This window comes from Schistocerca piceifrons, chromosome 2, assembly GCF_021461385.2.
Source record: "Schistocerca piceifrons isolate TAMUIC-IGC-003096 chromosome 2, iqSchPice1.1, whole genome shotgun sequence".
NCBI classification, from domain to species: domain Eukaryota; kingdom Metazoa; phylum Arthropoda; class Insecta; order Orthoptera; family Acrididae; genus Schistocerca; species Schistocerca piceifrons.
Window position 1 is genome coordinate 871,141,451 of NC_060139.1, and position 25,734 is coordinate 871,167,184.

At 46.1% G+C, this 25,734-nt stretch overlaps 1 protein-coding gene across 1 annotated transcript in view; it reads right to left on the bottom strand.

Moving 5' to 3' along the window:
* Window positions 1–25,734, bottom strand: part of LOC124775015 (division abnormally delayed protein-like) — a 616,132-nt gene that overhangs the window by 243,685 nt on the left and 346,713 nt on the right. The window lies entirely within an intron of this gene.

Genomic DNA, 25,734 nt, shown 5'->3' on the forward strand with positions numbered 1-25,734 from the left:
CAAACATCAAAGTAGAAAATACTAGGCTGCTGCATAAGTTCTTAGAGTTTTTCCAAAAGTTTAATAAACACAACAGATACAAAACTTCCTGGCGGATTAAAACTGTGTGCCGGATCGAGACTCGAACTCGGCACCTTTGCCTTTCGCGGGCAAGTGCTCTACCATATTATTATTATTTGCATTTTGTTCGTTGTTGATCGTTGTATTTGGTCGTTGCGGACGTCAAATGACATCTGTTAAAGTTCGTTTGTTGATCCTTCCACTCAGTTTTTTTTTTTTTTTTTATTACAGAGGCCAATCAGCTCTCTGACCGAACACGCTGAGTTATCGTGCCGGCTTCCATCTGAGCTACCCAAGCACGACTCACGCCCCGTCCTCACAGCTTCACTTCTGCCAGTGACTCGTGTGTTCGGCACACAGCTTTAATCCGCCAGGAAGTTTCATATCAGTGCACACTCCGCTGCAGAGTGAAAATCTCGTTCTACAACAGATACACATAACAGAGACTTTAGTCGTCAATAATGTATTCTCTTTCACTGTTTACAACAATCTGTCAACGTGGTTTCGAGGCGAAGAACTCGTGCAGTCATGCTCGGAGTGCGTTTTGATCCGGAAGGCAAGTTCTTGAAGGTTATTCGATAGAGGGCGGAAAATGTGAAAATCTGAAGCCGCAGGATCAGGTGAATAAGGTGGGTGCGAAATGACTTCCCAATCCAACTCCTGTACAGGGATTTTTGTCAGTCTAGCAGAATGCGAGTGGGTGTTATCGCGGAGCAGCATCACTTCGCACAGTCTTCCTCGTCTGCAAGACGTCTCAATTGTTGTCATTAATGTCAGCAGTGATGGGTGCACCTTGGGGAAGCAATTCGTAGTACATCTACATCTACATCCATACTCCGCAAGCCACCTGACGGTGTGTGACGGAGGTTACCTTGAGTACCTCTATCGGTTCTCCATTCTATTCCAGTCTCGTATTGTTCGTGGAAAGGATTGCCAGTATGCCTCTGTGTGGGCTCTAATCTCTCTGATTTTATCCTCATGGTCTCTTCGCGAGATATACGTAGGAGGGAGCAATATACTGCTTGACTCTTCGGTGAAGGTATGTTCTCGAAACTTCAACAAAAGCCCATACCGAGCTACTGAGCGTCTCTCCTGCAGAGTCTTCCACTGGAGTTTATCTATCATCTCCGTAACGCTTTCGCGATTACTAAATGATCCTGTAACGAAGCGCGCTGTTCTCCGTTGCATCTTCTCTATCTCTTCTATCAACCGTATCTGGTACGGATCCCACACTGCTGAGCAGTATTCAGGCAGTGAGCGAACAAGGGTACTGTAACCAACTTCCTTTGTTTTCGGATTGCATTTCCTTAGTATTCTTCCAATGAATCTCAGTCTGGCATCTGCTTTACCGACGATCAACTTTATATGATCATTCCATTTTAAATCACTCCTAATGCGTACTCCCAGATAATTTATGGAATTAACTTCTTCCAGTTGCTGACCTGCTATTTTGTAGCTAAATGAAAAGGGATCTATCTTTCTATGTATTCGCAGCACATTACACTTGTCTACATTGAGATTCAATTGCCATTCCCTGCACCATGCGTCAATTCGCTGCAGATCCTCCTGCATTTCAGTACAATTTTCCATTGTTACAACCTCTCGATACACCACAGCATCATCTGCAAAAAGCCTCAGTGAACTTCCGATGTCATCCACAAGGTCATTTATGTATATTGTGAATAGCAACGGTCCTATGACACTCCTCTGCGGCACACCTGAAATCACTCTTACTTCGGAAGACTTCTCTCCATTGAGAATGACATGCTGCGCTCTGTTATCTAGGAACTCTTCAATCCAATCACACAATTGGTCTGATAGTCTATATGCTCTTACTTTGTTCATTAAAGGACTGTGGGGACCTGTATCGAACGCCTTGTGGAAGTCAAGAAACACGGCATCTACCTGGGAACCAGTGTCTATGGCCCTCTGAGTCTCATGGACGAATAGCGCGAGCTGGGTTTTACACCACCGTCTTTTTCGAAACCCATGCTGATTCCTACAGAGTAGATTTCTAGTCTCCAGCAAAGTCATTATACTCGAACATAATACGTGTTCCAAAATTCTACAACTGATCGACGTTAGAGATATAGGTCTATAGTTCTGCACATCTGTTCGACGTCCCTTCTTGAAAACGGGGATAACCTGTGCCCTTTTCAAATCCTTTGGAACGCTACGCTCTTCTAGAGGCCTATGGTACACCGCTGCAAGAAGGGGGGCAAGTTCCTTCGCGTACCCTGTGTAAAATCGAACTGGTATCCCATCAGGTCCAGCGGCCTTTACTCTTTTGAGCGATTTTAATTGTTTCTCTATCCCTCTGTCGTCTATTTCCATATCTACCATTTTGCCATATGTGCGACAATCTAGAGAAGGAACTACAGTGCAGACTTCCTCTGTGAAACAGCTTTGGAAAAAGACATTTAGTATTTCGGCCTTTAGTCTGTCAGCCTCTGTTTCAGTACCATTTTGGTCACAGAGTGTCTGGACATTTTGTTTTGATCCACCTACCGCGTTGACATAAGACCAAAACTTCTTAGGATTTCACCACACTGTCGCCGTTCCACCAGATGCATAACATTGTATTTTGTGGATACGCGCGGGTCTTTGTACGGAGAGGTGCTACTTTGTTTGAGCTCATGCATTCCTTTCCTTTCCTTTCCTCGTGTTGGCATAAAGACACCATAGCTCGTCACCAATAACGGGAATGGTAGGTGTTGTTCAAGAGCCAATGATGACGAGTAAGAAGAGCTGCACAGATAGCCACCCGCTGATTTCTGTGATTTTGGCTTAGAGCATGCGGTACCCATACGCCCGAATTTTCAAGCTTCCCGATTACATGCAAATGTCGCACGATGGTGGAATGATCTCACGGTTTATCACACTTGTCAGTTCTCGAGTATACTAACGTGAATCATTGTGGAATAATGATTGTAAACGATTTTCGTAAAACCCCGAAGGTCTTCCTGAACATGGAGACTCATTAATGCCTAAACGATCCTCCTTCATCGAGAAAACGAATTTCTTGTCGTGCTTTGTCCGGTGGCATTATCCCCATACATGGCGCAAATGTTTCTGGCTGCCTCCGCAGCAGTCACCTTTCTGCTGAACTCAAATAGCAAAATAAGGCGGAAATGTTCCGATTTCTCCATTTGACACTCAATTTTCTAGAGTACATAGCTCCACTCTCTATCTACAAATGACAAGAGGACAATATATAGACTCAGATAGCAACAGTGAACTACAAATAAAAAATTACAATCCATAAATAATCCCATAGCAACGGGAATACCAACATGCAACACAAAAAAGCTGCGAACTTACGCACCAGTCTGATACTTGGACGTGGGAACGGAAACGCTCTATCTCCATTTTAATACACACACCCTACAACTCTTCATAAAGCATTAATCATGGAAAACTCGCAGCAAAGGGATGTACTATGACGCCAAATGTTCAAAATACTCTTGTTTGCACTGCTACATGCATCAAACATATTGGCATAATGAATACCGAACGAGCTGATATTGTTGCTGTTGTAACGGTAATGGAAGTAAGTTTGTGTGTGGGGGGAGGGGTGGAGGGCATTAAACTCGTACAGGGGGACCAAGGCTTCAATTCAGTACGTATGTTCAAATGGATGCCGGCCGGGATGGCCGTGCGGTTCTAGGCGCTACAGTCTGGAAGCGCGCTACCGCTACGGTCGCAGGATTCGAATGCTGCCTCGGGCATGGATGTGTGTGATGTCCTTAAGTTAGTTATGTGTAAGTAGTTCTAAGTTCTAGGGGACCGATGACCTCAGAAGTTAAGTCCCATAGTGCTCAAAGCAATTTATTTTTCTTTTTTTTCCCAAATGGATGTAGGCTGCAATAGTTATTCGGAGATGAAAAGGATTGCACAGGATAGATTAGCGCGGATAGCTACGTCAAAACAAAACAATCTACCAACTGAAGATCAAAACAATAGCGCGTGAACGCGTGAAAGAAACATAGTGTCATGTGTTTTTCTGGTATATTACGCTCCTGTGTTTTAACTCTAACGAATGTGCTGTGACGAGCTGTAGAAACTGAGCCTAATGTGAAATCAAAGCTTTCTCCGTACATTGATCGTTTGTTTTTTCTCCCTGAACAATCACAGCTGGATCCTGAATAGCAACCTATTCAATCGATATTAATATTCTTTTGGTTTGGATGCTCTATCAGCAGTCGTGCTTGCAGACTAAATTATGACAACTAGATCCTGTCTGATTGTGCAAATTTTTTCTAGCTCGAATCTGTTTCGGCACAATTGTGCCGGTCGGTGTGGCCTAGCGGTTCCAGGCGCTCCAGTCTGGAACCGCGCAACCGCTACCGTTGCAGGTTCGAATCCTGCCTCGGGCATGAATGTGTGTGTTGTCCTTAGGTTAGTTAGGTTTAAGTAGTTCTAGGTTCTAGGGGACTGATGACCTCAGATGTTAAGTCCCATAGTGCTCAGAACCATTTGAACCAACAATTGTGCCATCATAAGTAGATCATGTTTTAGTGGTCTGAAAAATATTTGTTTTACGAAATAATACGGAGTTTCAAGTTGTATGCGAAACATTCGCTGACTAGCCTGCTGATATTTGTTTCACATACAACTGGAAATGCCTTATCTACGTACAGTATTCCCTCCTGGAAATCTGATGATGGATAAATTACAAAACACGTCATACGAGCAATAAAATCATTCCTTGCCTGATGTCTGACTTTTACCATTGATACCCAGTCAGCCTGTATGCAGAACTACTGACTGTTTTAATTTCAAGTTTGACGTCGAATAACAAATTGCAAAAGAATTTTTTTAATGAGTTAAGTCATTACAAATTAACAATTTTCGGATTTTTTCTTTTACTTGTACTGTGAAACCTAACTTCTTGCCAAATTTCACCATTTTAGATCAACCGGAAGTACTCTATAGGTTTTGATGAGTAATTTTGCGAGTATTAAATTGTGTGATATAAATGGCCCTACCTTTTGACTGCGTTGACTTAGTAGCTTCCATTATTTACACCGCCAAGGGACCATAGGCCTTAGTATGCGACATAAATTTCAACTTCGTACGTCTACTCGTTCCTGAGAAAAAGGGTTTTAGCGCTCTGATAGACAGACGGACAACAGATAGATGTATAAGAGTTCCGTTTTTACCGATTGAGGCACGGGACCCTCAAAAGTAATATATATATATATATATATATATATATATATATATATATATATATATATATATATATACAAATGTAGATGCTTAAGTGGATGTCATGTAACAGAGGGGGCCGCAGGAGAACTAAGCTGCTTAGGAGGATCGGCAAAGTCCTGAATGCTGCAAACGAAGACGTACGTGTGGCCCGATGGACAGGTAGTTAAGCTAATGCTAGAGCAAGGTGGTGCTCTGGCCGGCATTATGAGGCATTGAAAGGAGTCCAAGAAATTCAGGTACACCGTGGCAGGTGACTCTCGGCTTTGCTAGGAACGCGAGTCTGCAGGCGAACGCTGGGAACGATTTATCACGGCCGAAACAAAAATAACTTGCAGTAAGGTGCTCCAACGCACGTGAGACATGACGGCGCGGAGAAGTAAGGAGAGACCGCTAATCCCAGCCGAGTGCAGCTATCAACTTCACTGCAACCAATCAGGAACATTTTTATCGGGAATTTTGAGAGACACGTGGTAAGGTCATGCAGTGGACGTTGCAATATACTGACTAGGAGATATCTGGGTGTACCGCCAGGAAAGATGGTACTGCACTACTCGATGTGTGTGTGTGTGTGTGTGTGAGAGAGAGAGAGAGAGAGAGAGAGAGGGGGGGGGGAGAAAACGTAAAGAGAGAGTTAAAAGAGTGAGGAAGAACTACAGTAACAGTCCTGCAACTCCTGTTATCGCTGTAGTTACTGCGCCAGTGAAAAGCTGTTATGTCAGAAACTACTTGTTTCAGGACAGTTAAAAAGCTAGTGGGGTGAGTACCTTATCTAATCTTAACTACATACAGGTAACTTCATTTCTGTGTAGGGCGGCACGTGTACTGGACCTAATGAACACCCAGGCGACTCAGAAACTAGCGATGATCTTGTTAATAGTATCAGCAAAGTGGATAATATTTGTTTGATATACGCTCCAAGACAAAAAAGAACGACGCACCACGAAGAAATTATACGAATGGGACGGAAATCGATAGATGTGTTGTACATATACAAAGAAATGATTACAGTCCCAGCAAAATTGGATCTTTATTAAAGAGAAAGTGATACGCCCGCTAAACCCGCTGAGCAGAACAGGTAATAGGATTGTGGAAAAGGCCAAGGGTTGAGGTCACTTTCTGCTTCTAATTGTCATTTATTGTAATTTAATAACAACCAAAGCGGCACATAGCCGAATCTTTACCGAATACAACTCTTTCACGGCTGAAGGCCTCCAACAAGAAATCTTAACAAGATAACAATCCAATTAAGATAGCAATAACATAATTCAAAAAGACAGCATACGCAAAGTGCAATACAAATGGCTGAGGGTCACAATTAAATTCCAAAATTTTAGACTATATTACCATAGACCTTTAAAGGCAGAAGGCCAGCATGTTTAACAACACGAAATCTTAAAAATCAACACGATAAAAATCCAATTAAGATAGCAATAAAATAATTTAAAGAAGCAACATATGCAAGGTGCAATACCAATGGCTCAGGGCCACAATTAAACTTCAAAATTTTAAAATATATTACCATAATCTTCAAAGGCAGAAGGCTGCAGTGTTTAAGCTTGAAAGATAAATTTAAAAAATAATTTTGCAAATTTTAAGAAAACGAAACAAGTAACCATAAGCTTAAAATTTAAAATAGCTGACAACACATAATTAAATACCAGTGGCACTCAGAAGCCTCCAGGGAGGTCGGTCTGCCCTCGTTCACTTAGGTGTGAGACAGGTGGTGAGCCCAACTATGCTTGATCCGTCGGAACCCAACCAGGGGACAGCCACGGACCGACCGACACAACGACTTGCTTCCCGTCAATCAGTACATGAGAACTCAAACCAGCAATGTTACAAACGTGATAATCCACAATGGAGTATGTATTAGTTGTCAAAATTACACACCATGCTGGACAGTGACAACAGGTGAGGAAAGGACACTGCCTGAAATTACGTTAGTGGCCAGGGCAGGTAACCGGAACACTAACGGCCACAAGACAGAAAATTCCACTGGTGCACTCAAATCGTAGTCGACTAAAATAGTTTATTGCACCGCATGGCGGCTAAAACTCAGCAGTAGAACCACTCGGTGTTGCTCACTGGAAAACTTTCCCAACAGCAAACCACCGAAGCGAACCACCACAACATGAATAGACGTGGCTTGGGTAGTTGAAACCACTACTCAACTTTGGCGTCCTAGGTCGGTGAACCACGAAGCTTGTAGTAATCGGACAGCTCCACACACGCTCCGACACTGCGCAGGGGCTGCCAGCGGCCCCACTGCACTGCGCGGTGATAGCTTCCCTCGTCCGCAACAACCGACCGACAGACTCCACACCCCCTTGCTGGAAACTATATGCACCAAACCAAAGATGGTACACGGCGCAAATATTGATACAAATCACTGTTGCCACACGCAGAAGGAAGAAGAACCACGACGTAACCGTCACAAGGGCGGGAAACCAAACACAGATAGACAGCGAAGTTCACGAAAACGCATATTGGGAGAGAGCACGGCTCAGAAAGAGCTTCACAAATTGAGCTAATCAGTAACGCGTTGGTCCACCTCTGGCACTTAAACAAGCAGTTATTCGCCTTGGCATTAATTGACGGAGTTGTTGGGTGTCCTCCTCATGGTACCATGCCAAATTCTGCCCAAGTGACGCGTTAGATTCTCAAAATCCCGGAGTGGTTGGAGGAACCGGTTCATAATGCTCAGAACGTTCCCAACTGGGGAGAGATCCGGCGACATAGTTGGCAAAGCAGGGTATGGTAAGCAAGAAGACAAGCAGTAGACCTCTCGCCGTGCGCGGGCAGAAATTGCAGTGCTGACATGTAAGCCCAGAGTGGCTCGCTATAAAAAGGACAACAAAACAGGGCGTAGAACATGGTCGACAAACCGCTGTGCTGTAAGAGTGCCGCGGATGACAACCAATGGAGTCCTGCTAGGAAAAGAAATGACATCACGGACCTTCACTCCTGGTTGTCGAGTCGTAGGACAAATGACAGTATCCCAACGCTGTCTGGGACGTCTCCAGACACATCTTCGCCGTTTATCCAGGCGCAGTTCAAAGCAATACCCCTCAATGACGACAGTTCAACTCCAGTTAATACGATTCTAGGCCGAAGACGTGTCTGGAGACGCCCATGGCGGCTGTGAAACGATAACCAGACTGTCGCCCGCCACAAATAAGACTGATGGTTTGGAGTGTCATTTCTTTTCACAGTAGCACCACTTTGGCAGTAGTCCAACACAGCGGTACGTTTTGTTTTCCTTAATGGTAAGCCATACTGAGCTTACATTTCAGGAAGACAATGCCCGCCCGCAGACGGTCGGAGTTTCTACCGCTTGTCTTCGTACTTCCCAAACCCTACCTAGGCAAGAAAGGCTGTCGGATTTGTCCCCAATTAAGAACGTTTGGAGCATTATGGGAAGAGTCCTCGAACCATCTTGGGATTTTGACGATCTAACGCGCCAAGTGGACAGAATTTGGCAACATATTCCTCAGGAGGACATCCAGCCAAAGGTGGACCAACGCGTTATTGACTTGCTCAGTTGGTGAAGCTCTTTCTTTTGAGTAAATCATTCAGTTTTTTCTGAAACTGTAATCACTTGTATGTCTATACATGTACATCACACCTACTGATTTCCGCTCCATTCGGATAATTTCTTTGTCTCAGAATGTATGCATGGCTTGATGCCTGACGATTAGCACCAGTGGCCCGAAACGCTTCAAAAATGGTTCAAATTGCTCTGAGCACTATGGGACAACAGCTGAGGTCATCAGTCCCCTAGAACTTAGAACTACTTAAACCTAACTAACCTAAGGACATCACACACATCCATGCCCGAGGCAGGATTCGAACCTGCGACCGTAGTGGTCGCGCGGATCCAGATTGTAGCGCCTAGAACCGCTCGGCCACATAGCCGGCTCAGTTGATGTCATAAGATCAATAATCCTTTGCCTTTACTATAACCATTCATCCAGAACGAATCTGACAAAATGACTGATGATTACAGAGAATCCTCAGTGGTTTTGTGTGGTAACAGGTGACGCGCATAGGCACAAATGGCGTTCAAAAAGTTTTGCACAGTCGTCTCTAATTCTTTTTATTTTTTGCAGGAGGAGATTGACATTCGTGTGAACGTACTTGGAATATTTAGCTATAAGTTGGTATATAAAAGTATTTTCTTTTATTTACAGGTGAGCGATAATGGAAGGTGAAGTAGATGTCAGGTTGCGACAACGGTCGGTGATGGAGTTCCTCTTCAAGACCGGCGATGACTCTACCACATCGATTCACAGGAAGTTGCTCCCTGTTTATGGGGAGTACACAGTGGGTCGCTGCAGTATCCAGCGGTGGTTGCAGAGGTTTAAAGAAGGTGATTTCTCTCTACTGGATAATCCACGATGCGGTAGACCATCGACGGCAGTGAGTGATGCGAATAAGGACAGATGTGGGACGACACGAAACCTTGCTGAAATGACGCGTTTGTCATTGGGTAGTGTGGTATCACTGGTGCAGTCAGTAGGGTACAGAAAAATCTGTGCACGTTAAGTGCCTAGATTATTGACAAGACAAAGAATGTGTGTGAGGGTCTCATGAATACCTTTACTGAAGAGTGGAAACACTGCTTTGAAGGTGTCATTATCCAGGATGAAACATGGTTCTTTTTGTCCGAACCTGAGAGCAAAACCCAATCCATGGAGTGGCGTCATCCGGGTGCCCCTCGGAAGAAGAAACCAAGACTCTCACGAACAGCAGGCCGATAGGTAATGGTCTTCTTCTTCTGGGATCAGTGTGGTGTCCTTTTCATCGACTGTTTGGATCCTGCCTCCACAATTAACCGGGACCGTTGCTGTTGGTCATTAGACAAGCTGCAACGTGCCATCAAGACCTGCAGACCACAGCTTCAGGGTCAGCTCATCAGACTACACCATGACAATGCCAAACCCCATACAGCCCTTATGATGCAGGAAAAAAAATCAGGAAAATGGGTTGGAAAATTGTTCCTCATCCTCCCTACAGTCCGGACTTGGCTCCGTCTGATTTTTACCTCTTTGGTCGTCTGAAGGCCCACCTGCGCGGTAAAACATTTGATGGTGAGAAAGCGATGGTGTAAAAGTCAATCTCCAGAATTTTACCAAAGTGCATTTACATCATGGAAAGAACGTTGGGCCAGATGCGTCACAGCCGACGGAGGCGACATTGAGTAGGCTCAATGTATAGCTAAATGTTCGAAGCATGTTAAAAAAAAATCATTCTCCTCTTGAAAAAAATTAAAAAATTAGAGACAACTGTGCAAAACTTTTTCAATGCCCTTTGTACATAGTACGAGGGTTACTCCAAAAGAAATGCACACTATTTTTTTAATCCATCTTTTATTCTACATGTTTGAAAGTTTTACAGTGTGTAGATACATCCTTTAGGAACAATATTTTCATTTCTCAACATAATTTCCATCCCTTTCAACTGCCTTACGCCATCTTGGAACCAGCGCCTGTATATCAGCACGGTAAAATTCTGGACCAACCTGTTGGAGCCATTGTTTGGCAGCGTGCACAAGGGAGTCATCATCTTCAAACCTTGTTCCAAAATAGAGTCTTTCAGTTTCCCAAAGAGATGATAGTCACATGGAGCCAGGTCAGGACTGTAAGGTGGGTGGTTAGGTTAGTGTTGTTTAACGTCCCGTCGACAACGAGGTCATTAGAGACGGAGCGCAAGCTCGGGTTAGGGAAGGATGGGGAAGGAAATCGGCCGTGCCCTTTCAAAGGAACCACCCCGGCATTTGCCTGAAACGATTTAGGAAAATCACGGAAAACCTAAATCAGGATGGCTGGAGACGGGATTGAACCGTCGTCCTCCCGAATGCGAGTCCAGTGTGCTAACCACTGCGCCACCTCGCTCGGTGCTGTAAGGTGGGTGTTTCGGTGTTGTCCATCCGAGTTTTGTGGTCGCTTCCATGGTTTTTTGACTGACATGTGGTCGTGCATTGTCATGCAACAGCAAAACATCCAGCTTTTGCCGATGTGGTTGAACACGATTCAGTCGAGCTTGATGTTTTTTCAGTGTCGTCACATATGCATCAGAATTTATGGTGGTTTCACTTGGCATGATGTCCACTAGCAAGAGTCCTCTGGAATCGAAAAACACCGTAGCCGTATCTTTTCCAGCAGAAGGTGTGGTTTCGAGGTTTTTTTTTTCTTTTCTTTGGTGAATTTGCATGATCCCCTCCATTGTTGCCTCTTCGTCTCTGGTGAAAAATGATGTAGCCATGTTTCATCACCTGTCACAATTCTTCCAAGAAATTCATGTTCACCATTCTCGTACTGTTCCAAAAGTTCGCTGCATACCGTTTTTCTTGTTTCTTTGTGAGCTACCATGAACATCCTGGGAACCCACCTGGCACCCACCTAACCTAACCTTTTTTAACGCCAACACTTTCAGTATTCTGCAAACATTTCCTTCCCCTATCCCAACTTAGCGTGACAGTTCGTTCACTGTGATGCGTCTGTCAGTAGCCACCATTTTGTTAACTCTCTGCACATTGTCTGGAGTGTGTGCAGTACGAGGCCGATGCGAGGACAATCTTCAATATTGGCGCGCCCGCTTTCATCACGTAACCTGCTTGCCCACCGACTAACTGTACTGCGTTCGACAACAGCATCTCCATACACCTTTTTCAACCTCTTGTGGATGTTTCCGACTGTCTCGTTTTCACAGCACAGGCGTTCTATGACAGCATGTTGGTTCTGACGAACGTCAAATGTAGCAGCCACCTTGAAGACATGCTGTGACGGCGCCACTCACGGGAACAGGTTGAACTAAGTTAGGAAACAAGCGGGAAGGATGTATCTACTACACACTGTAAAACTTTCACACATGCAGAATGAAAACTGTATTTTTACAAAAATAGTGTGCATTTCTTTTGGAGTGACCCTCATGTAATGAGACGCGGCGTGGTTGTAGACTGGGGACACACGTTTCCCCGTTGCAGACAGACGCCGGTGGGACAGTAGAGCCCGCCCTGAATGGGCGGCAGAGGACAGGCCTCTGGCTCCCTGGTGGGCTTCTGCAGACGCAGCAGACCGCCCCCGGGCGCGGGTTTTGTCCCTCGCCATTAGCGCCTTTCTTCTTCTACCTGCTCGCTGCTCCATTCAGGAGCCTACCGGACACAATTGGCCGCGCGGAAAACCCAGAGCGGGCACTCTCCTAAAAGATCACCAGACGCGAACCGTTAACACGTCCTGCTCCCAAAGCACCACTACCTCAACGCTCTCGAGCACACAGATTTTGCTCCGTTCCACCTACAAGAGGTGCGATGAGCAGTTGCCAGCGGGTTCATGCGCACGCGCAAAGCTGAAGCGACATATGAGCAGCGCCTTCTCCCCCTTCCGGCTACCTGAAGTGTGACCATTCGCTGTTCGCTATATGAACAGTAGCAGCACGTAGCCAATTGCTACTCGTAAAAATTTTTCTGGCACGCCGAAGCTGCCACATTAGCGCAGAGCAGTCTAAGTTAAAATGGAGGGGGGGGGGGGGGGGGGAGAGAGAGGGGGAATCGCCACGTGAGCAGTTTCAACGTTTCGTGATTTTGCTGTTTTCGTTTGCAGCTCTCGCTTCAAATGAAAACATAACGGCTATCTGGGGCTCGGAGCCATCAAGTAAATTAAAATACATTTACATAATCACGGAAGATTGAAATATTAGTTTCAGTTTTCTGATTTTATTTTACTTATAGGATATCAGCAAGAAAGCTTCTTGCAGAACAATGAAGTTATTTTTGTCGGTTTGCTAAAAAACGTGGCTTTTATCAACATTTTCCGCGAAGACAGTCAATTTATTTGAAGCGAAGTGTTTCGTTCCACACCATTGCCTATTTTCAAATGTTCGTTCAGTTTCATGTGCACTATTATTTGGTCATAGAGGATCAGAAAGTGCCAGACTGTTTCACCGTTGAGCCAGAACGTTATGACCATTGTTTAACAGCGTGTTGTTCCATTTGCCACACACAGAGATTCTACAAGTCCTTGACAGGATTCCAGAACTATGTGGCCGCAGACACCGACGCAAAGGTCAAGCAAGTCCCGCAAATGATGGTTTACGTGTACGCAGCTGGCGTCCGATATATGTTCCAATACGTACAGATCAGGCACATTTGCTGGCCAAAACATCAATTTCAGTTCACTATAACGTTCCTCAAACCACTGTAGCACGATTCTAACCTTGCAACACGGACAGTTATCCTGCTGGAATACGTCATCACCGTAGGGGGAGACTTCAACCATAAAGCGATGCAGATGGTCCGCAATAATGTTCAAGAAGTTCGCTGATATCATGATGCCTTCGATTACCAGCATAGATCTCATGGAAGCCCAACTCAATGGCCACCACAGCATAATTCTGCCCTCACTGGCCTGCATCTGTGGGGCGACGCACGTTTCATGTATCCATTCAACTGGATGACGACGTGTAAGGACTCAGCCATCGAGCTGGTGTAACAAGAAATGCGACTCATTCGACAGGCGACACGTTTATACTGATCCACGGTGAAAGCACACTGATGCTGTGGCCACTGCAGACATATTTGACGATATAAAATTGTTAAGGCTTTCGTGGCCACTTGTTGACAAACTGTCTATTGGCTTCTGTCTCGGGTTCTTCGGCCGACGTTCATCTAATGATTTTTCTGAGGTTTCGCCAGCACGAGTGGCTGGCATTGTCAAAGCTTCACCCTCCATTGCCGGTGGTGAACTGGAGCCGAGCTCGCAGGCGCAGACTATATGCACCTGGCGCGCCAGAGGGCTTCTCCGCGGTCATTTCCGGTGCGGTTCTCCTCTTGCTACCTGCGACGGTCGTTCGCTGCAGTACGGGAAGCCAGGATCCGTTGACCTTAAGGCTTTCCTCTTTCTTGTTCAAACTGTTCGCGTGTTTTTGTATTTCTACAGCTTCTCTGAACAAGCGCGTGTGATAATGCTTCTCTACAGCCAGAACTTCCGTGTCGGCGAATTTTATTACGTTCTTGAGGTGTAAGCGCCTATTCACTACCGCCCAAGCACATCGTATCTACGACAGAATGGAATGAGCTTTTCTTCGTGAGCGAATACATACAACACGGAGAGACTTGGCAAGAACGGATCAGGTACTTCTGGACATTTTCTATCAACTAAGTAGCAGAATGCATCGAGACGACTGGGACAAGATCGACAGCATCACTCACAGGAGCATGCAGAACGAACTCGAGCGCTGCACCGAGCGACAGAAGAAAAAGTTTGAAAGATGCCGGAAGCAGACCGACAAGGCGATTCCCGACATGTCACACACAGTGGTCAACCTCACTGAACGACAATTGACCGAAGAGGAAGTGTCTGTTCTTCAAAAAGGAGGGAATTTCGCTATCATCCCGAGAACTATACCTATGGAGGATATCATTGCCAACACCGAAGCAGCCATTCGGACCCTTCTTTGTGAAAGAGCAGAGGAAATACGCACGGAAACAGCCAGGATACTGCGCCGAGCAAAACCACCAGCTTGCAACCTGAACAAAGAAGAGGTACAAGCCATTAAGAATCTCAACGCCGACAAGAGTATATTGGTACTGCCTGCCGATAAGGGGAATGCGACCGTCGTAATGAAGACCGAAGATTATGAGCAAAAGATCCGAGACCTATTAGATCCGACGAACTGAAAACTAAGCGCAAATCCGACGCAGCGTATCACACGGAATACGAATCGATTAATCAAGGCGTCTTCTCTGCCGACGGACATACAGAGAAACCTGCGCAACACAGAAGCCCTACCACCTCGGCTGTATGGATTACCCAAGATCCATAAGAACAACGTTCCACTGAGACCGATCGTTAGCGCTCCTGGATCACCGACATATAAACTGGCAAAACACTTGGCCTCTCTGCTCCAGCCACACGTGGGGAAGACCGACACATACATTAAGGACTCAGGACATTTCATTGAGAAGCTGAAGAAACTGAAACTTGCACCAAACGACATCGTGGTCAGCTTTGATGTTGTTTCGTTATTTACGAAAGTGCCACTCAGTGATGTTCTGGAGCACATCGGTTCCATTTTCCCGCAGGACATGAGAAAGCTCTTCCATGCATGTCTCACCACGAGCTATTTCACGTGGAATGGAGATTTCTACGAACAGCTGGAAGGCGTGGCCATGGGTAGTCTCAGTCCAGTGGTGGCCAATTTCTTCATGGAACAATTCGAAGCACAGGCACTGGACTCGGCGACTTGCAAACCTAAGGTGTGGTACAGGCACGTCGATGATACTTTCGTGGTGTGGAGCCATGGTGAAGAACAGCTCGGTGACTTCCTAAGACACTTGAACAGCCTCCATGCCAACATAACATTTACCATGGAAGTAGAAAAGGACAAGAAACTGCCATTTCTAGATGTGCTGGTCACAAGGGACGGCGAAAACCTGGGACACAGCGTGTATCGAAAACCGATACACACGGACCGATACCTGCACAAACTGTCAAACCACCACCCGAGCCAGAAAAGAGGCATGATTAGTACGCTCGTAACGAAAGCAGGACGAATATGTGAGCCGCAACACCTCAAACGAGAAATGAAACACCTGGAAACTGTCCTGAGGAGCAATGGGTACTCCAAAAATTATATTATAAGTGTAACAGAGCCAAACACTCGGCGAAGTAAGGAACCAGAAAAAGAAATGTCGGGTACGGCCTTTCTGCCATACATTCCCAGAGTGACGGACAGAATCGGCCGTATATTGCGCAAACATGGCGTAAAGACGACTTTCAAACCGACAAGGAAGATCAAAGAGTGTCTTAGATCGGCGAAGGAGAAAAGAGACCCACTTGCAATGTCGGGAATAAACCGTATACCATGCACATGCGGAAAAGTTTATGTCGGAATGACTGGACGATCCATCAACACCAGGATCAACGAGCATAAGCGACATTGTAGGTTGGGGCAGGTGGAGAAATCGGCCGTGGCACAGCACACACTCAATCAGACCGACCACGTAATAAAATTCGCCGACACGGAAGTTCTGGCTGTAGAGAAGCACTATCACACGCGCTTGTTTAGAGAAGCTGTAGAAATACAAAAACACGCGAACAGTTTGAACAAGAAAGAGGAAAGCCTTAAGGTCAAAGAATCCTGGCTATCCGTACTGCAGCGAACGACCGTCGCTGGTAGCAAGAGGAGAACCGCACCAGAAATGACCGCGGAGAAGCCCTCGGACGTTGGCGCGCCAGGTGCATATAGTCTGCGCCCGCGAGCTCGGCTCCAGTTCACCACCGGCAATGGAGGGTGAAGCTTTGACAATGCCAGCCACTCGTGCTGGCGAAACGTCGGAAAAATCATTAGATGAACGTCGGCCGAAGAACCCGAGACAGAAGCCAATAGGCAGTTTGTCGATAATTGACGATGTCGCTGGGTCAACACAGGAACACACAGGAGTCGTGTGATGTGGAGCTCCATGTTCAACAGTGGCCTTTGAACGGTGTGCTCCGAAAACACTTCTGCCTGCACCAGCACTGTACTCTGTTGTCACATCTGCCACAGATCGCTGCCTATACTGGGTTACACAGTGATTTGTGATGAGACTTGATCGTCCAATACCATATGGCATACTCGTTATTTCACCATGGCTCTGATCACTATGGGACTTGACATCTGAGGTCACCAGTCCCCTAGACTTAGAACTACTTAAACCTAACAAACATAAGGACATCACATAAATCCATGACCGAGGCAGGATTCGAACCTGCGGCCGTAGCAGCAGCGCGGTTCCCGACTGAAGCGCCTACAACAATGCGGCCACAGCGGCCGGCTATTTCACCATCCCTCCCATAGGTACTCAAGACAGCAGTACGCCAACAGGCGACCAGGTTCGCCGTTTCAGGCATTCTCGTTTCCACCCGCAGCGCCTCAACAATGTGCCCTTGGTCATAACCGATTATATCAGTGGATTTGCGCATTTGCGACCCATATCTTCGCTATAATGACTCCCCGTTCGTCTCTCCTCCGATTACATTCTGTCCTTACTGTGTCAAGTGCCCGCAACACCACCAGGAGGCATTCAATCTCGTGGTGGCCAGTGGTCATAATGGTTTTGCTCATCAGTGTAGAATGTCCAATACGCAAATAAAAACAGTTTAAACACAAATATGTATGTATTCAGGTCACTGATGACGCCTTTAAAGTAACAACGACGAAACGCATATGGTGCGATTAATTCGCTTTTGTTCATTTATAATTAGATGGACTTGAAGTGATTATTATCAATTCGTATGATGTTTCTTAACATTGCCTTTGAAGGTCCTAACAACGGCTCCATTCAGAAAGCACAGTAAACATATCATGCACACTAACGAAAGAGTGTCCTGTGCGAGTAAGGACTGTTGACTAAATGATCAGCCACTTCTGGTATCGATCTACAACACAGTAGGTAGAGAAGCTGGCTACTCCGGTTCATTTCACGAATAGTGAACACAACTGCTTTCTGTTTTTGCTCCAAAAGCAGTAGAGACAGGGTAATTCCGTGATGATGTTACAAACTTTTAGGGGTGATGGAGAAGATTAAATGTATCAATTTGAAGTCAGGAACCCTAGTCCAGAAACGGGCGAGTCGAAAGATATAAGCGAATAACTATTCAAGTTACGGTTTAGCCTCTCGCAGCGCTCAGACTAAACGTCACAACTTCCGAACCCTGGTCATGACGTACAGAATTCTCGCTGAATGCTTCCCACTAACGTCAGATAATTCCCCTGTTGATGGACTCGCAACGGCGCATCTAACTTGGTGTCACGGAGGTCGAAAATCCTAACTGTACGGTACAGTAATAATGAATTCCATTTACCTGCACAGCCTTCACAAGCTGTTACATTTACAACACTTGTTCAAATGGCTCTGAGCACTATGGGACTCAACTTATGAGGTCATCAGTCCCCTAGAACTTAGAACTACTTAAACCTAACTAACCTAAGGACATCACACATATCCATGCCCGAGGCAGGATTCGAACCTGCGACCGTAGCGGTCGGGCGGTTCCAGACTGTACCGCCTAGAACCGCTCGGCCACTCTGGCCGGCGCAACACTTGTTCAAAATGGCGTCCCCTAGCGACATTGTCGGCAGGGCATCGTTGCACAAAGTTCTGTCGTCCACGTTCTAATAACCCCGGTGTCGTTTGAGCAATGTCGCAGGCTGCGAGAATTCTTGCTAGGGCATTCTCTTCAGTCTCTACAGGCGTCTCGTGCACAAGATTTTTCACATGGTCCCACAACAAGAAAAACGGGGGAGGGGGGAGAGATCAGGTGAACGTGCTGACCACGAAACAGGACGTTCTTTGTCTATCCACTTTCCAGGGAATGCCTCAAGGCCCTCAGTCCAAAGTGAGGAGAGGCTCCATAACGTTGGAACCTCTACACCTGATTGCTCGACGGGATCGCCTACCCTACAGCAACAGAACCGCTACATGTATTCCAGTGTCAGGGGTATCACAGCAAATTTTCACTTATAACTTTCAACTCTGTCGTTTCCGGACCAGAGTAACCAACCTCAAATTGATGCATTACGCTTCTCGATTGCCCCTAAAAGTTTGTAACGTCATTACGGAATCAGCCTGCATTCAGTTTACATGATTTGAAGCAGGTATAGCCCGATATGACTTCACAGCATTAGCCAGTTACGTAAAGGCCACTGTTCGACGGCTGACGTTCTATTGTTGTATTCAACGAGCTACAAAACTTCTGAACCTCGACATCTCGAAAAGCATTGAGAACAGCGTCTTACCGGAGAATTATTCAGTAGATATAAGTATTTACTACAACCGTTAGGTTTATCTACCCACATTCGTACTGTTATGAGAACGTATTATAGTTCTGCATCTGTTGTATCTTTGGTCGGAAGATTGGTTTCATGTAGCACATCATGCTAGTCTATCATAAGCAAGCCTTTGCAGAACTGCTGCAACCTACATCTGTTTCAAAGTGCTTATTGTACTCAAGCCCCCCCCCCCCCCCACACACACACACGCGCACACACACAAACACAAACACTTCCATCAAAAAATGGTTCAAATGGCTCTGAGCACTATGGGACTTAACTGCTCAGGTCATCAGTCCCCTAGAACTTAGAACTACTTAAACCTAACTAACCTAAGAACATCACACACATCCAATTCCAATGGCTCTGAGCACTATGGGACTTAACTTCTGAAGTCATCAGTCCCCTAGAACTTAGAACTACTTAAACCTAACTAACCTAAGGACATCACACACATCCATGCCCGAGGCAGGATTCGAACCTGCGACCGTAGCGGTCGCGCGGTTCCAGACTGTAGCGCCTAGAACCGCTCGGCCACTCCGGCCGGCCACACCCATCCATCCAGGATTCGGACCTGCGACCTTCGCGGTCTCGCGGTTCCAGTCTGTAGCGCCTAGAACCGCTCGGCCACAGAGGCCGGCCTAGGACGTGTCCTATCAACCAATCACTTCTTTTGGTCAACTTGTACCATAAGTTTCTATCTTCCCCTATTCCATTCATTAGCCCTTCAATACTGACTCGAAATACTTCTGTAGCACCACACTGCAAAAACTTCTATTTTCTTCTTGTATGTATTACTCATTGTTCCCGATTTACTTCCATACAAAGACTACACTCCAAACATAAATATTCGGAAAATACTTCCTTAGCATACCAATTTACGTTAAATGGTAAAATATTTGTCCTTTCATGATAAACAAAATTACATTAAAAACGCCTGGTCTGCCAGGAAGTTTCATATCAGTGCACACTTAGCTGCAGAGTGAAAAGTCATTCTGGAGACATTATTGTTACCGTTTGTATCTTTATATTTTTATTTTTCCACACCGGTATCGAGTTACACGCTCTTCGTCAGCGGTCCTGTACAAGATACGTTATAATAGAATACATGATATATTATATCCTATGGAGTAAGTGTTACAGAATTAGGGACATGTTCTATTATTATGTATCTTCAGTAGGACCGCTGACGATGACCGTGAAGCTCCATACCGGTTTGGAAAAATAAAAACATGAAATAAGCACCCTTGCCTTTGTCTGTATATATAAATAACATCGTTTGTCAACTCCACGAAGGCTTCAGGACACCGTGAATACGAAACATTCTCCAATCCTGACACGCTTTTCTTGCTATTCATGAATTTACGTTAGATGTTAAAATGTTCCCCCTTTTTTCAGAAAGGCTATTGTTGCTCTCGCAAAGTCTGCATTTTATATTCTCTCCACTTCGACCATCGTCACGTACCTTGCTGTTCAAATTACAAAACTTGGCTTCTACTATTATTGTTTCATTTTCTACTCTGTCTCCCTTCAGATCGTTTAGTTATACTATACTCTTTTTTGTTTTTACTTTTGTTGATTTTCATATTGTAACCTCTTTTCAAGACAGGCTCATTCCGTTACTCACCTTATATATCGTTTGCCATCTTCCAAGAAATTTCACTGTCACAGGTAAACCTTGTAGTTATAATTTCTTCTTCCTGAATGTTGTTTTCGTTTCTAAATCCTCTGCGGTTTGCTGGTTTGCTTCACTGCCTGTTTGGCGCTCAAAGTGAATAACAAGTGGATAGAACTGCTTCCTCCCTTTCATGTACTTGGCTGTTGTATAAGCTGTAAATAGCCTTTCGCTCCCTGCATTTTACACCTATTATCTTCATAATTTCAAAGTCTGTGTTCCAGTCAAAAATGTCAAAAGCTTTATATAAATCTACAAAAACTACATTACTGGCCATTAAAATTGCTACACCACGAAAATGACGTGCTACAGATGCGAAATTTAACCGACAGGAAGAAGATGCTGTGATATGCAAATGATCAGCTTTCCAGAGCATTCATACAAGGTTGGCGCCAGTGGCGACACCTACAACGTGTTGACATGTGGAAAGTTTCCAACTGATTTCTCATTCGCAAACAGCAGTTGACCGGCGTACCCTGGTGAAACGTTGTTGTGATGCCTCGTGTAAGGAGGGGAAATGCGTACCATCACGTTTCCGACTTTGATAAAGGTCGGATTGTAGCCCAACGCGATTGCGGTTTATCGTATCGCGACATTGATGCTCGCGTTGGTCGAGATCCAATGACTGTTAGAAGAATATGGAATCGGTGGGTTCAGGAGGGTAATACGGAACGCCGTGCTGGATCCCAACTGCCTCGTATCACTAGCAGTCGAGATGACAGGCATCTTATCCGCACGGCTGTAACGGATCGTGCAGCCACGTCTCGATCCCTGAGTCAACAGATGGGGACGTTTGCAAGACAACAACCATCTGCACGAACAGTTCGCCGACGTTTGCAGCAGCATGGACCATCAGCTCGGAGACCATGGGTGCGGTTACCCTTGACGCTGCATCACAGACAGGAGCGCCTGCGATCGTGTACTCAACGGCGAAGCTGGGTGCACGAATGGCAAATCATCATTTTTTCGGATGAATCCAGGTTCTGTTTACAGCATCATGATGGTCGCATCCGTGTTTGGCGACATCACTGTGAACGCACATTGGAAGCGTGTATTCGTCAGCGCCATACTGGCGTGTCACCCGGCGTGATATTATGGAATGCCATTGGTTACACGTCTCGGTCACCTCTTGTTCGCATTGAACACAGGACGTCACATTTCAGATGTGTTACGACACATGGTTCTACCCTTCAATGGTTCAAATGGCTCTGGGCGCTATGGGACTTAACTGCTGAGGTCATCAATCCCCTAGAACTTAGAACTACTTAAACCTAACTAAGCTAAGGACATCACACACATCCATGCCCGAGGCTGGAGTCGAACCTGCGACCGTAGCGGTCGCGCGGTTCCAGACCGTAACGCCTAGAACCGCTCGGCCACTCCGGCCGGCGGTTCTACCCTTCATTCGATCCCTGCGAAACCCTACATTTCAGCAGTATAATGCACGACCGCATGTTGCAGGTCCTGTACGGGCCTTTATGGATACAGAAAATGTTCGACTGCTGCCCTGGCCAACACGTTTTCCAGATCTCTCACCAATTGAAAACGTCTGGTCAATGGTGGCCGAGCAACTTGCTCGTCACAATACGCCAGTCACTACTCTTGATGAACTGTGGTATCGTATTGAAGCTGCATGGGTAACTGTACCTGTACACGGCATCCAAGCTCTGTTTGACTCAATGCCGAGGCGTATCAAGGCCGTTATTACGGCCAGAGGTGGTTGTTCTGGGTACTGATTTCTCAGGATGTATGCAGCCAAATTGCGTGAAAATGTAATCACATGTCAGTTCTAGTATAATATATTTGTCCAAAGAATACCCGTTTATCATCTGCATTTCTTCCTGGCGTAGCAATTTTAATGGCCAGTACTGTACAAACGTAAGTTTGCTTTTCAATAACCTATCTTCTAAAGTAAGTCGTAGGATCAGTATCCCCTGCGTGTTCCTACATTTCTCCAGACTCGAAACTGATACTCCCCAAAGTTTAGCGTGTACCACTCTTTCCACTTTTTCGTAAACCATTCGTGTTAGTATATATGCAAGTTAGTTGTTGCGGTATCGTTTAGAGATCGTGGTGACTCACCAAAGTTGGCAACGCACATCGATACCACAGACACTGGTGAGGTAGCGCTGCAAACGACCACGACGAATCGGAGGCGCTAACGAAGACCAAACCACCTCCCTCAGCGCTCATACTGAGGTCTATGTAGTGTCGAGAATGCAAGAGCTCAGAGGCCTCAGCTGCAGCAGTCAGCATCAACTAGTAGGACAGTGTTAGTCGAAGTCTCGGTGGAACATGCAGTTGTGTTAATGTCGAACGTTGTACTTCAAATAATAGTTAAGTGATGCTTTGACAGTCAATGACAGTTGTAAATTATCCAGTAATCCTGTGCAAAGAAAAATGTAGAAGTATTTATTTATTTATGTAATAAAGTGAAGTAATATTTCATTTGTTGTGGTTAAAAATGAACCTTCTATCAGAGCAGTCAAAGAACCATCAGTTATGGTCGGACGATTGTACATTCGTCTGGTCACAACATTTATCAAGACGCACATAGGTATTTCCGTAACGCTTGAACTGCCGAGTACGGCCTCACGGCGGCTGATGATTTTCAGAGATATCACACGGGCCTGGAGCGGGAGCCCACGAGAGCGACCTGGGGGAACACGTGACGGCCAGCCGTGGAGCCGCACGCGTCGTGTTTACCGCGAGAGTAAACAGCGGCGGCCGGACACGACGTATCCACAGCAGGGGCGGTGCCGGCCTGGGCTAATATTACACTGCACAGGCTCCGCCGCAAGACCCAGCCACTGTAGCGGCGCTGTCTGGTGTGTGGGGGGGGGGGGGGGGGGGGGGCTGTCATCAACTCGGCTCTAACACTGTCACTGAAACCAAGAAACTAAACGACTGATGCCTATGCGGATGCCGGTCAGTTCAGTCTTCGTTATGCCCCAAAAGTCATGAATACCTACATCTGTACTCCTCAAAACCATTGTGAAAGGTATGGTGAGGGTGTCTACCAATGCGCCAGTTACTAGGGCTTCCTCCCGTTGCATTCACGTATAGAGCGCGAGATTCGCAAGCCACTGTGCCCGCTGTAATTATTCTCGTATTCACGATCTGCAGGGGAGCATTATGTAAGGGGTTGCAGCATATTCCTAGCATCTTCAGTTAAAGTTGGTTCTTGAAACTGTAAGTGGGCTTGTTTGGGATAATTTGCGTCTGTCTTCAAGTGTCTGCCAGTTCATCTCCATGACAAACTCAAACAGGCCAAATAAACCTCTGATCATTCATGCTACCCTTCATTGTATATGTTGGATAACCGCGTTTAGTCCTATTTGGTACCAGTGCCACACACTTGAGCAATATTCTAGGATAGATCCTTTGTAGACTGACTGAGCCGTGCGCGCCTCACGCTCATGCCGTTTATTGCTCGTCATCTTGTTTTTACGGTTCTGTCGCCTCGTTTTTTCTTTAATTCGATTTACTGGCGTCACTAGGTTGCTGGTATGCTTCCCCGTCAGTGGCAGCAGCAGCGCTTATGGATGAGTGCACTGTCGTACCATCTCTGGAGCGACGGCTAGTATTTCCGGGTCGTCATCTGTCATCAGTTCTGTTGGGAGCTCAGGGCGGACGCAGCAGCAGTGAAGTTGCGGACGGACCAGCAGTGGAGTCGGGGACGGAGCGCCAATGAGGTGCGGACAGCCAGTGCTCGCCGACCGCTGACGACACACATGAACTGTCCGACGGAAGGAGACTGGAGCGGGACGACCGTTGGTTGGTCGTCTCACCGGGCGACGTTTATTTGGTCTTTTGACCGTTTCTGGGCCTCGTTGGTTCGTCATCTTACCGGACGTGGGTCGGTTCCTTCCTTGTGCAGAAATGTCGTGGCCAATGGGCAAGAGTTACCTCTGCGTGGATGGGTCCGAGCCAAGGTGCCCGGGTCGCCGTGTCTCCGAGTTCCGAACGGACATCGAGTTGAGTCGGGCTGGAGCCGCAGTCAGTTCCGGACAGCCACGACTCGCCCGACCGTTGCCAACACTCATAACTTGACTGGGGACGACTTTGGTTGGTCGTTCGGTCGGTCGTCTGACTGACTGCAGTTCCCTAGTGTTCTATCAATAAATCGAAATCTACCATCTGCTTTAGGTATGACTGATCTTATGCGATAGTTCGGTTTCAAATCCCCTCATATCAAGCACTTGACCGCATCCAACTGTAATCACTGGATACTACACGGTCCAGTCACAGTAATGTGATCACTGCCTAAGTTCAGTGTCAACGTGCAAAAACCACTCAGAGACGACAGGTGGCAGCACTAGCAGTGGAGGGTATTAAAACTGCCTTAGCGGGACGTGGAAAACAGTGCAGTCGTTGTCGTAATGCACAAATGGAGCGACTTATCTGACGTCCAAAAGTGCAAGATCAGTGGCTTTCAGGTCAAGGGTGAAGCATCTCTGAGAAGGCTAAGTTTGTAAAGTGTTCCGTGCCGCCGTGGTTAAAGCATACTGTGAATAGCAAAATGGTCTTATTCAAAACCGGCGCCGAGACAACTGTTGTGCACCGAGGACCATAATGACGAGAATGAACTACGGCTGCGGAGGCATGTACAGGTGTGAGTGAACTACGACATCGCATAACAACGGCACGAACTCCGGACAAGCTCGCAGAAGCATGGGATTGGTCTGCATGTTTGTAGTATCTCCGGTGGAAGTCACATTGGTCATTTGTCAGATATAAATGAAAAATTTCATATTAAAGATAACTATAAGAAGTACCCCAATGCTGTATAGGATCATTCCACGTTAAATCTCTGCGTCTGCCTATTCCCAGATATTTAATTGGTGTGATTACTTCCAGTGGTTGCCCGGTAGTTGCGAAATACTCCAAGATGCAACTGAAAAGTTTAGTGAATGGTCTCAGATAATAAAGGAAACAGGAGTTACATATAAGATAACTTTACTGGTCTCCAA